The sequence below is a fragment of the Falco naumanni genome, chromosome 3 (genome assembly GCF_017639655.2).
Source record: "Falco naumanni isolate bFalNau1 chromosome 3, bFalNau1.pat, whole genome shotgun sequence".
Taxonomy (NCBI): Eukaryota; Metazoa; Chordata; class Aves; order Falconiformes; family Falconidae; genus Falco; species Falco naumanni.
In genome coordinates this window covers 49,135,802-49,149,104 of record NC_054056.1, presented here as the reverse complement: position 1 = coordinate 49,149,104, position 13,303 = coordinate 49,135,802, and the positions used below count along the sequence as shown (strand labels likewise).

Sequence of the window (13,303 nt, the reverse complement as noted above, 5' to 3'; positions counted from 1 at the left end):
AAAAGAAGTATTAAGTACAATTTCTCCTTCCACCCTCCTGTCGTCAAGCATGGGGTTTTTTCGCTATTTTTTTTTTATTATTATGGCTGCTCCTCTTCTCACTCTTACTTATGTTACTTTATTCACTGTATAAAATATGGGGCTGCGGGTTTCCCCCTTTAGTGGTGTTACAGTTTATAACTCCTCAAATAATTCAATATACAGTCAATGCAACAAGTCTTGTCTCCTCCTTGTCATCAACAGCAGCTTTTCATGCCCAGTTGTCATCTTCCCTACAAAAATCTTCATACAACCATACATTGTTACAGAAAAACATCTATGCACAAAAGTACACTTTCAAATGCTTCCATTAATTTTGTCCCAACAGACACTTACAAATCCTTATGCACCTGTCAATCTGTTTAACTTTTTTTATTTCACTAATTGCTTGTGCTTTTCTACCACATTGGCTACATGCAACTGTTACTATACATCTCGTACCAAAAGAACAAGATTTCTGGGATAGAAACTTATTTTTGGTTACTAAAGTTACATCACATGAAAAAGAACTCTTTTCAGGACCCTTCTTGTTATCATAACATAAAAAAGTCAAGCATTTTGGAGTCCTAAACCATTTTGTAATTGCAAGCAGACTTGACCCTGCCTCTTTATGACAAGTTGTATTCTATTTAAACCCCAGTTCTGATCTGGTTGCTCACAACAAACACATTTCTACAGGAAAACAATATCCTTTAAAGTTGAATTGAAAGAAAGAGCAAGTAAAAAGGGAAATATGTTTCCACTTTTTTATTAAAATGAGAGCTGTTGTAAATGTCAAACTAGACAAAGGACTACAAAGAAAATAAAGAGGTTAGAAGCAGTTATAGAACAGATTGTGCTCAAATACAGTTTATACCACATGACTTACAGATGAAGTTTGCGATAGGATGCATCTAGTTTTCTTAATATCCTTAAAAATTATGTGTACTGCACAGAATTAAGATAGGTTCTGCAGTTACTTACTATTTTTTATTAATTAATCATCTCTGTTTTAAAAATACTTTTTAAAAAACAATATTACCATTTAATTAAACAAACAAAATGGATGTCAAAAGTAGTAGTGAAGCAAATCCCTCATATCATCTTCAATACTTTTGCAGAGACTTGCAACCTCTCTTTTGGAAGAGACGGAAGGCATTCTGTGTGCAGAGAGATGTCACAGATCTCCCCTGTGCCGTTCTCCCTGCAAACAGCAATGCAAGAGATGTGTATGTTGCAGACACTCATCTTGTGAGTTCACAGCCAGAAAGCAAAATTGAAACTAGCCTACGATCACCTTCCCTGTCGCTTTCCTTCTGCAACTTAATCACATGTGAAATTCAACTTCAGTTTAAGTAAAACAGCCCTTGCATCTTAAAGTCACTTTTTATGACTCTGATAAAGAAGGCTCATGCACTGATTTCTCTGATCTACGTAGTACTGTTTATGCTGGTAAGACTTCTTGAAAGCATACCCCATCTTCTGGGGAACTTGAAAGAACAGCATTATTTTAGAAAATATCTTGCCATATTTCTCAAACATTCCTCAACCACTATGACATGACGCAATTAGCCTGTAATGTAATTAGATGTAATTAGACTGTAAGAGGGAAGATATTATTCTCTTCTGTTTGGTACTGTATCTGGAATACTCTATCTAGCTTTGAGTCTCCAGCACAAGCCCAGTTACCAGGCTGTTCAGCAGCCTGCAGCGCACAGCCCAGCATGAAGAGGCTGAGGAGCTGGTCTTGTTTAGTTTGCAGGAGAGCAGGCTAACTGGCAGCACAACAGTACTGGAGAAGGAGCTACAAAGATGACAGTCCTGGCAGATGATATAACAGCAGGCAATAGCTACAAACCGCAGCCTGGGAGATTCAGCTGGACATCACGAATAACATTTTCATGAGAGCAGCGCTGGGACAGGTGGCCCAGCAAGGCTGCGGAGCCTCCGCACCGGAGGCTTTTGAGGTTTGGCTGACTGAGCCTCAGCTGACCCACTGCAGTGTGGGCAACAGTGCTATCTGGGCCAGAGACTTAGGCTAGATGACCTCCAGAGGTGCCTTCAAACCAACAGGTCTACAATTCTAATGAAGTACATGCCTAACCAGACAGAGCCCATACTATCATATCTTAAAACAGACCCTTACCTAAAATTTAACTATACTACAAATACCTACTTGCAGATACATTAAGAAAGCTGGTGAAAATGTCTCCTGAAGTATGCTTCATTTAAATATTTTTTTAGTATTTTCTGTATGTATCTGCCATTTTAACCATTTTGCTGTAGTCAGTTCAGCTTTTGTTTGAATTTTTCATTTAATGGCACAAGGTAGGAAGGGACCCAAGGGAATGTTTAAATCCATAAAAGGTGCTATAGAGCCTGACTAGTGGTTACACCTGAAATATATATGTACCTTACCTTTGACAAACCCTAAAGATGTACTTTGAGATGTGAGCACTATCTAACTTTAATAACTCTGTTTAAAACTAAAATGGAATAAAATTGTTCTGAACTGAAACTGGAGTTATACGCCTCCTCACATTGATCCTTGTTCAGAAAGAATTAAAACATATTTATAGCTTTCAATGGTAGTACATTCTCTGAAGACTGATTCAGAGATTTACATAAACTGGTCTACTCTCACACTTAAAGCCAATTCTTATTTGTGTTTTCTACCCTCAACTGCTTGATTTTTCATTGTTCTTTTTAAAGGTGGGGGTGGGGGGGAGACACAAATTATATTTCATTGCAGTCCCATCATGGCTTTGCCATCTATATGCTGTTCAGATTTTAAAACAAAACAACAGAACCCGAAATTCCAAACAGTACACATTTCCTATTGATGAAAATGGCTAGAAAACAAAAAAAGAAGGTTGTGCCCTGTCCCTGGAAAAGTAAGTAAAAGGTCCATAATTTTCAAATACATCACCCAAGTGCTACCCCCTGAAACAAAGCAAAGCATAAGTACAGAACAAAAACCTTCATGCCAGAAGTATTAAAATTTGAATAAAGTATATTTTGGAACCCTTTCTGGCTACTGTCTGTCATATCCCCCACACCTCCCGAATGTGCTGCTTCTTTTGCACAACACTTAGCCTCTCTATGCATTACTTGAGGGTCTAGGCTATCCAGCAGTTTTCATGCTATAGTCCATCTAAAAGAGTGTTGATAATATACATGAAAATACATTTTTGAGGGGGAGAAGGAAAGAATCTGCTCATCTTGGGAGATCAAGCAAGGTCACCATTTCAAGGGACCTGATGGAAACCATATCCACACCTGATGGATACTTTTTTATAACTTCTATACTTTTAAAATTATTTTTTTCTTTCCAGCACCATGGCATTTGAGATTCAGAAAAGAAATCTTGGGGGAGCTGACTGTTGTATGAGAAGCACAGGTGAAACTGGGAAAAAAGTGGTGCTAGGTGAGGGAGCTGATCCTGTGTGTTTCACACGACTCAGAGCTGGCTAAGTGGTTGTGAACTGTCAGTAATGACGATGTAATGGAGGCTTCCTGCCTTACTAAGCATCATTACCACGGATACAGAAAATATCTCAATTCAAGGTTTTTGGCTTTTTTTATTATTATTTGGCCAGTAAAGTGCTTGCTGTGCTTCACTGCTGAAATCACAGTAAGTTCTAAAACCATGTTGCACTGCAGCTGCCAGACATAATGATGGAGTCTGAGGCATAGCAGTTCAGCTGGAAACTGCCAAGGGACAAACAAAGAAAAAAATCAGTGCTACATTTGCAGATACTCATACAATTGCATGTAGCCTGGAAATTATTCCTTTTCCATACATTTTATTTATTATTCAAATATTGCAATTTTAACCTAAATTATTTCAATTACAAGCTTGACATTCTCTTCCTTGTCAGGCAGGAACACCTTTCGACATTTTCTGGTAGCATGAAATCATTAAAACTTTTTAAAAAATTATGCAGTAAATATATGCCACATAATTAATATGTTATATATATAATTATTCTACATATCTTCTTAATGATCTGGACCCTTATTTCCCCAAGATACACCTTTGCCAGTGACAAACAACAATCAGCTCTTCTGTGTGTACATGTGTATACACACTTTAACAAAAACACCAAAGGAACACTTTTTTATAGTATATATCACTTCAGAAATGCAAAATGAGACATCGACTTGGATGACACAGGACCTGGAGTACAATCCACTTAATGCTACATTTTATCACAGTGTAATTTTTTCCCCAATTTAATCTGATAGGCAAATATAGTAGAGAACAGAAATGTAGTATATTATCCCACCTTTATCTTACAGATAATGGAGCAAACCATTGCCCACTGTAACTGAGTTTTATTTTGTTGCAGTGGAAGAAGACAATTACAGGTAAATTTGTCAATGGAGTAATTTGAGCAACTAAAACTAGCTGACCTTTCTGGTACACTGTTCCACGACAAGAATCGCTCCCCTGCTAAGCAGCAGCAGATGGCCAGAGCTGTACAGGTCTGCTTCCCAGTGAAAAGTAATTTGTTTTTAATTTGTATGTAAAGAAAGAAGATGCAAGCCCTTATTTAAGAATCCCAGCCCAACACCAAAGCATGTCCACAAAAGGGGCAAGTGGCTGGCTGCTTGAGGTTTGGCTTAACTGAGTTCACCTGCAGCTCAGGTGGCTGCTTGGACCCCTGCCTGAGCCTGGAGTGGCCACATTGACCAAAGCTACCCAGAAATGTTCATCTTGTCATGCTGCATGCCAGAAACAGCATGCACCAGTGTCACAGCACAAGAATGAAAATGGTGGAAAAGAACATCATCAAAAATATAAAAGCAGAAAAACATGAGAGGGAAAAGGCATGAGGTCAAGAAGATGAAAATAGTACAGGAAAAAGAGACTTTCATTTCATAACAGAGACAAAAAATAAAATTTTAAAACAAAAACTGAGGTCGTAGAAGAACGAAAAAATCTCTTTAAGCTTGGCTAAATAGTTCACTCTTACACATTGTGGATTCAAAATAGGATATCTGGAAGAAAACCCTACAGTAGGAGTGTTACTGGTCAATTCCCAAAAGCCAAGAAACAAATTTTTTTTTTACCTCTGTCCTCATATATTAAAATACAGGATCTGATTCCCCCTCCTATTAGTCTGGTTTTATTCTGTTCAAATTTCTTTTCTTTTTGCCAGCATTAAAAAGGAATAACACCAGTGTGTAAGTGGAAGCTTTTACAGAAGAACACTTATGCTACCCCAAAAACTGAATCTTTTTTTTTTCCCTAATATTCTTAAGGCACACAGTCTTCAGTATCAGCATATCAATTTACTAACCACCTTAATGTTTGTGTATTATATTGAATATAGAATGACAGTGCATGATAGCATGTACTGGTATCTTAGGTTGCCTAAAAAGTACCTGATGCTAAGAAAAGATTCATTTTTGAAAGTAACCTTTCAGAAGTCTGTAGTTGCTAATAATCTATATACTTTCTTCTTTAAGCATGATGCTTCTTTTTTTTTTTTTTTTTTTTTTTTATTGTGATATGGGAGCTATGCTGCCATTTGGGCAAATGGCATTTTGCTAATATAGTTGTTGAATATTTTTCGAAATCAAGCAGAGAAACTTCCCTAAAATAACTTGTTTAAAAAGAATTTGTATTCAACAGTGCTTGTTAAAATAAACAGAGCTTAAAAAAATCCACTCATTAGTGGTGAGTGGGAAGCCACTAATTCCCTGTTGTAGGTCCTAAGCCAACAATTCCTGCTAGTTTTAGGCTTTCATTTTTAAAGCTATTAAGATTAATCCTTTTGAAGCAAATAAAGCATTTCAAATGAATGTACGAAAACCAAAAGAGCAAGTTCTTGATTCTGCAAAGAGCTCATGCGCTACTCACAGTTTTACCAAGAAATTAAAGTTTCTGGTCAATTTTGCTGCTATTCACTTGAAGATATCCAAATAAAAAACTAATTATCACTACCCCTAATATTCCTTAGACACTTGCACCTGATGTGCATATCACATGAGATTAGTTAGGAAAGAGTCAAAGAAATTAAAGTCTTGTATTTAAACCTCTTCGCTCTGATGAATGACCTAGCTAGCATCAAGTCCTGTGGTTACACTTAGCCATCCACCTAAGAGGCTAATCAAGCTATAGGCACTTTTGGCAAACTCTTCCAGATGAATGGATTTTTCAGAAGGAGGTGTTAACCAAACTTTTATGATCTGCCAGTGATACTTACTGGATCAAAAGTCCAAAAACTTTTGCTTGTTGGAATGATGCATCAGCTTAAATCTGTGCTAAAAATTCTAACTACTATTGACTTTATAAGGCATTGTAACCCAAATTACTGCTGTATGTTGAATCCCCTGCAGAGTGCCCACAGACACTAATTTCACTAATTCCTCCTGTGTATGTATAAGACTACATAGGGTAGCTCAAAAAAGCCTATCTGTATTACATTAGATTTGTAAAGCGAATGTCCAGGATAAAATTATCAAGTTTAATATATATTGCATCTGGTCTTAATCATAAAACAAAGCAATAGGCTACAACATAAACTCAACCCATTCTAAGGTTAGCAAATGTGGCTTCTGGGGAAAAAATACTGTCAAGCATGTGGGAAGTTTGTAAGCATGTATATGTGTATCTGTATATGTATACATATAAGTATATGCCTACACACACACACAGATGAAGTGCGTGATCTGAAAATTAGTTACCCAAGAACTATGCAGGTAGTTCATGTTGCTTTAATTAAAAACTTTTGCCACACAGGTAGCAGTTGAAAGAGTCTGTTTCAGGTCTTGACTTTAAGAAAATTCAGAAATATTGCAACTCAGGAGCATTAAGGCTTTACATACAGTCTCTGTTCTCTAACTTAGTTTTCTTTGCACATATGAGCCATCTGCTTGGAGGAAAATGGGAAAATGTCACTTTTAATAAACATACAATGCCTGCGGCAAATTAAGATTGTATTTGACAATCCTACAAAAGTACAGAGGAGGTAAGTTTGTTAATGCTGATTATCTTCCAGATCTTCGATAGATTTTCAACAGCCATTAAAACAGGCATCTTCAAAGAACTTGTCAGGGGAAAAGTAAAATATGTTTATGTGGAACAAATTCCTTCAAAGATTCTTTCTACATGGTTTCCTACCCAGGATCATGTCTTTCTGCAAGAAGAGGAGAATGTTTTGGATCATATTTCCTATTGCATTTGAAATTATTATTGTTTAATTTTGTGACAGTATTCTCTTAACTGTCAAACACCACATGTCATTTTGCATTTCTTATTGCCTTAGCAAACACACTAAACTTTGTATTTTAAATTATCCATCTCAAAAGCAAAAGCATACATGGTCTTTATCAGACTGTGCAAATACAAAATTATGCTAGAATCTGGTAACATATAATGAAATTATTATTAACAGATCAATTTAAAATAAATCAGCACAAAGATTGTTATTGTTTTTAAATAACATGTCTTGAGAACAGAGCACAGGACACAATGAATCTGTGAAGTCTCATTATGCTACAATGTCTGCCAAAACCACTCTTCTATCTTCTACCAAAACCTTTGATCTAAGTTTTATTATAATTTCCACTTTAGCTTTCTTATACATTTATTAAAATTAAGGTTGCATTAAACCAAAATAGTAGGAAAAGAAAAAATGTTGAAAACCAGCTCTAGTTCGACGTCATCTGTGTGTCTGGGCTTGGATCTCTGCAATCCAGACAACAACCACTGAACAGCAGCCTGTGGAAAGGACAACTTCTGTCCATGGTACACCTCGCTTGCACTGAAATTGCTCCCAAAACAGCAGAGAGCAACTGGGGAAAAGATTTCCCTTTGGCAAAGAGCTTGACTGAAAAGACTTCAATTTTTAAAACCATACTGAACCACTCAGAAAATACTCTGAGATCAAAATTAAAACCTGCATTCTCAAAAAAGACATCCCGGACATTCCTAAAACAGAAAGACAAGTTTCCTACTGCTGGCAGATGAATTGGTGCAAGAGCCTAGCATGGCAACCTGCTGCTGTAATTGCTCTTCTAGCAACTCAGTCAGCTTATACTTCTGATGCCAAAAGATCCAGGCTCCAAAACAGACCTAAAGGAAGCTGGGCAAGGAACTGCAAAGGAGATCCCTACTGCCCCCAAGGGCAGGAGCCGGCATAAAGTGTTCCTGGAAAGATTTTAACTGGTAAGAGGACACAATGATGCACTTTTGGATGTTTCTGGTACTATCAGACCTGCCTTCTGTTACCCTGAGTTTTTCATCTGGAAAATACATCCTTCCTGGTAACCAGTAGATTATCCACATCCTTCCCATTCTCCTTGCATCATCAGCTCAGCCCCTGAGTGACTGAGAAATTAGAGTTTCCCCTTAGTGGTAAAGAAAGTCCTATTTTGGCTCTCCAATACCTGTCTTTTAAATTACAACATTTTGGAGACCGCAACACCTTCAAAATACAGCATTCTAACCGCATACAAAAGGAAACCTAGTTCTGGTCAAAGATAAAATCATAACCACCTTTGAGCTATCCTTCTGCATTAGCTCACATATACATCCAGAAAAAAATACTCTAAGCAAGTTCCTTAAATGTGCTTGAAGGTCTGAAGCCATCTCTGACACAATTATTTAATATTACTACTATTCCATTTTATTTTATAAAAAACACTACAATATAGTAAGCTATGTCGTGCATATACCATACTATTATTATATCACCTGACATACCAATATATTTGTGAGAAGACAATACACCATCAAATGCATTATAAATGGCAAAAGAAGTTCGTAAGAGCAATGTAGCAAATGCCTCTGCATAAACCTCTGGCTGCCATATCTACTCTCTGTCTATAATTTTAGCCTTATGGGTAAAGAAACACTTGGCCCTTCTAAAATAAGTTTTAAAAACTAAGGACTTCTTCTAAATTATCTGGCAACCCTCTGTATTTTTCATTTAGGTAACACTTTCCATGATTTTCCATCATGAAAGCCATTTCTATGGAGATGTAGGACTGTGAAAGGTGATGTGAAGTTAGTTCCTGAGGAAGAGGAGAAGTATCCTTTGTTGTACAGATCTTTATATAAAAATCAATACAGATTAAGCCAATCTATGCATATCAGATTATAAAAAATAATCTGTTGTTTCGCACCAGAAAAGAAAACACCTTGATGATGTTTTCTTGGGGCTTCAGTTCATCATCGACCAGCACAGCATACAAATCACGCTCATATTATGCATCAGTCTACATAAAATATAAACCTTCAGCAGGAAGCTGAAGCCTCTTTCAATGAAGCAAGAGGTAAGGCACAGATCAGTTCTTTTTTTCTTTCTTGCTGGTTTCAGAGGTTTTCATTTTGCTTTGCTTTAACCAGTGTTTCTCACTGTCCATTGATCAGTGACACCACGAGGACAAATGTTACCCTAAGTCCAAGATACTTGCAGTACTGTTCAGGAGCAGCAACGTAAAGCACCCCCTTGAATAAGGCTTGTCTGGGACAAAGTATTCATTAGCTACATGGACCAAGAAGGAAGGTCTCCCATTTCTAATGTTCTGCCAGAGATTTGGGCTGAAGAAGGAAGGAAGATTCAGGGAAGAAGGCCCTGACGTGAGGTGGTTTTACGTAACTAAGAACAGTGAGATGGACTATGGACAAATGACATTTATGGAGCACCATATGATAGACTAACAAGTGGGAAGAGGTATGAAAAAATATGCAGAAGAGTAAATGATAACTAGAAATGTACCTAGGTCCAAACTTGGAAGCATCACTGCTCTCCAGCTCTCCCACGTCTCTAACCCACAGCTTGGACTTTTCTGGACAAGACTTTTGGCTTTTGGCTTGAGGAGCTAAGAGTTTGCTGCTTGCATCTCAGAAGCAAGAATTTTAATTGCTGCATATGCAGTCAGACCGTATTTTCTATTTAAGTATTATGTTGTTCTGGTCCTCTTCTCCACAGAGAACAAGGGAAAATCAATCTAGTGGGATGTTTTTGCTTGACAAAGGGGTTTGGTCATGATTCCTAAAAAGATCTAAAACCTCTCTAAAGGGGCAAATGAATGCAACAGGCACTGCTTGAAAGACATACAGAATATGCAGGTATCGGGTAGCAGCAAAGATGTACAGCATAAGCACATGTTATCTATTCAAAATTGGGAACAGAGCTGCATGCAACACAAATCAGAGTAGATATGGAGAATCTCAGAAGAAATTAAGTGGGAAGGGGAAGAGAGTAGAGATAAAAGCATTTATACATATTTACATAGATTAAGCTGGGCAAATTGACAACAAGCTAATATGCACTTGTGGAAGTGGCTGGCGGCAACTGATTACAGGAAAAGGAGGGGAGGAAAATCAGGAATTTGCAAGTACTTCTAGGACATGTAACAAGATGGAACAGCTGAAGAGAAGAAAGTGATTTTCCAAAGCTACAAAGAAAATCTCTTTAGGAGAACATCATTTGTTTGGCCCCAGGGAGAAGAGAAGTTAGATTACACATACACCCTCTATGCTATGCAATGGGGAGAATACAGCACTAAAGAAATGCAAAACTGACTTCAGCTCTGTGGGCCATATAAGCCTTCTTTTTGCCATAGCTTTCTCACATAAAAACCTAAAATACGCTAAAATCAAACTTTTTGTTTTCAGTCCTCATTACTGTTAAATAAACTTTATTTAAGACCTGCTTTGCACGGAGATTTGACCTACTCTTCTGAAGATAAGCAGAGGCTTACGGAGTAAAGTGGCTTGAAACCCATTCTTCTATCTGTCCAAGTGGCCAGTCAGAAAGGTACCATCCCAACATACTGCAAGAGGTAGAGCTAAGGGATACTCTAAGATTAGAAATAGGCAACATAGAGACAAGTATCATTCATTACCTACTATCCTGAGACGCATAATCATTCTTTTGTCCATGTCCTGCCTTCTTGCTGTGTGACAGTCTGCATCTGCTGTTACTTGGCTACTCGGGCACGTCACTTCTCAGCCCACACTCTCTGACATTGTTATCAGTCTTTTTCTGAAACCTAGGAATAACATCTCTACACAGCACAGACCCATCAGCACTACTCCTAAATAACATGGTGAAACCCTTTTTTAGGGTCTTTCAAATCCTAAGACCCATGGTATGGCTCTTCCTTGACTGGCGTGCTTAATCAGAAGCTTACCCTGAAAAGTTCTGAGGAAAAAATTCATTTACACATCCTTTATTCTGGCTAACATTTCCAGACCTATCCAGGCACGTCTCAGAGGTCCCTGTTCTTGCAAAGCAGCCCCTAACAGCACTCCAGACCTTCTTCTTTCTTAGGGAAAACACCCAAAGTCCTGACAGCATTCTCTAATCAAGCTTTTGCCTCAACTTGGTACCGCCCTATGGTTTGTTTTAACACCACTGCAGGAATGCCCAAGAACTGGTTTTCCATTCATCTCTAGAGGCAGCAGTCCAGACACGTATTAACTTGTGTCAGCCACTGCAAGGGTTACAGACTCATTTATTTAGTGCATTTGTTTATCAAAAGTATAAATTGTATGAAAGAAACAAGAAAAAACAATAATGCTATAGATGATTTGGTTGTAACATTGAAAAAAAAGAACAAACTTGCTGGTCAAAATGTCGTCTTTGGTCTACTTCTCACTCTGATGCAGTGTCTCAATTTAAAAGTATGTTCTTGATTATGAAGTCATTTATACTAGTGCCTTGTTACACCTATGAAGATAAACAAATATATTTGTTAATGTATGTAGATTACACTGATGCATACATTTTATTCCATTAAAAAGCTAGCAGCTGGATAGATTGCTGCAGTGCTAATGGAAGCACGCTGTTCCTTCCTCTTCCCTGTTTCTTAGTTCTAGCAGGAATCTCTCATTTGACCTTGGGCAAGGCATTTAAATTCTTTGTGCCTGTGTTTTCTCATCTGTAAAATTAAGGCTATAATGTCTACCTACTTCACAAGAGGGACAGTGTTAAATTTAATGTATTAATGTTTTAAAGTGTTTTCAGACAGCTGGATCAAAACCACTACAGAATGTAGGTTATTATTAAAGTATGCTTCACTGAATTAATGCTGTTGCGTTACTGTATCTGATTAAATAAGGAAAAATATTCAAGTGACACCTCCTGGATTTTTTTTTCCAAAGGATGAAACTGATGTTCTTTCACCAGCCCACAGATGGACCTGAAGGCTTAATTTGGAGAAAGAAAGAAGGCAAGGAAATGTGGTAGTCAACAGAAGTGAAAGAGTCCTGCGGAGCAGATGATTATGAGGGCATTTAAAGCAATTGCAAGGCAGAGCAGAAGGCAACCGCGCTTTGTGCCCCACTGTGACCCATCAGTCTCTGGTAGCAATACAGTCTCTGTTCATCTCCGTGCCAGTGGGACAGGAACACCCTCTCTGTACCATCACATTAACTGCTGCATTTGGCCTCCGCTCAGAGTAATGAAGTGCAAGATTTGTAGCCTGGAGTCACTTTCTGGTGGAGCCGACCAGCTCTCAGGCACAGTTCAGATATTCTTTGAGTCTGTTCAGTCACGGCAGCTAATCCATTTATGATGAACGTGGCATATTAAAGTGTCAGTTATAACAAGGGGGATTATTTGCAGGAGAGTTGTTCATACCTGATGCCTCTCCTACATCTCCTCTTGACCTGATGCGCAGATGCCTGGTCTTGTCCTGTGATCTCACATCAGGATCTTGTTGTGTGGGGGGAAGGGGAAGGAGTGTTTGGAGCAAGAGCTGCAGGAAGATGAGAAGGGTTTTTGACAGCATGTTGAGTTGGATGTTGTACTGGTGTTGATGCCGCTGGTCCCAATGCCATCAAGGCATTTCTTGTGGATGACAAGGAATCTAGGAAAGTAGTGATTAACATGCATATCAGTGTGATTGACAAGCTATGTTGTCTGCTTTGTGCTAATGTATTGCATGGATAACACCTAGACATATCAGAATCAGCATATAGATTTAGAGTACAGACTTAAATCAGAAATATTTAGCATATTTCCCAGTAAATGAATAAAAACTGTTTGATGCATCTATCTGCTCAATAGTCTGTGGAGATCAGATTCAGTGTGGTGAGGGAGTGTTTTCGCCTTGCAGGGTACAAATGGATAGTAGGGAACCTTACTTCAGATTGCAGAAAGACAAATTCACTTGTTTTCCCATTCCTCCATCCCCAATTTATCACTCCAAAGGCAAGAAAAAAATAAGTACAACATTAGGTTTGATAACCTTCTGATAGTAGTGTGCTATTAAATATACACAAATCAGGGAGCTTGAAAAAATACAAGCAGGGAGCATA

General features: G+C 38.0%; 1 protein-coding gene and 1 long non-coding RNA gene across 2 annotated transcripts in view; both read right to left on the bottom strand.

The window, feature by feature from the left end:
* Window positions 1-13,303, bottom strand: part of GABBR2 (gamma-aminobutyric acid type B receptor subunit 2) — a 490,629-nt gene that overhangs the window by 444,400 nt on the left and 32,926 nt on the right. The gene's annotated exons all lie outside the window — the stretch shown is intronic.
* The window catches only part of LOC121085503, a 30,324-nt gene continuing 17,827 nt past the window's right edge, over window positions 807-13,303 (bottom strand). Inside the window, exons 2-3 of the long non-coding RNA XR_005827087.1 lie at window positions 10,885-12,852; window positions 807-1,222 (exon numbers count right to left, since the gene is read on the bottom strand). This is a non-coding gene — a long non-coding RNA (uncharacterized LOC121085503). The remainder of the gene's footprint in view (window positions 1,223-10,884; window positions 12,853-13,303) is intronic.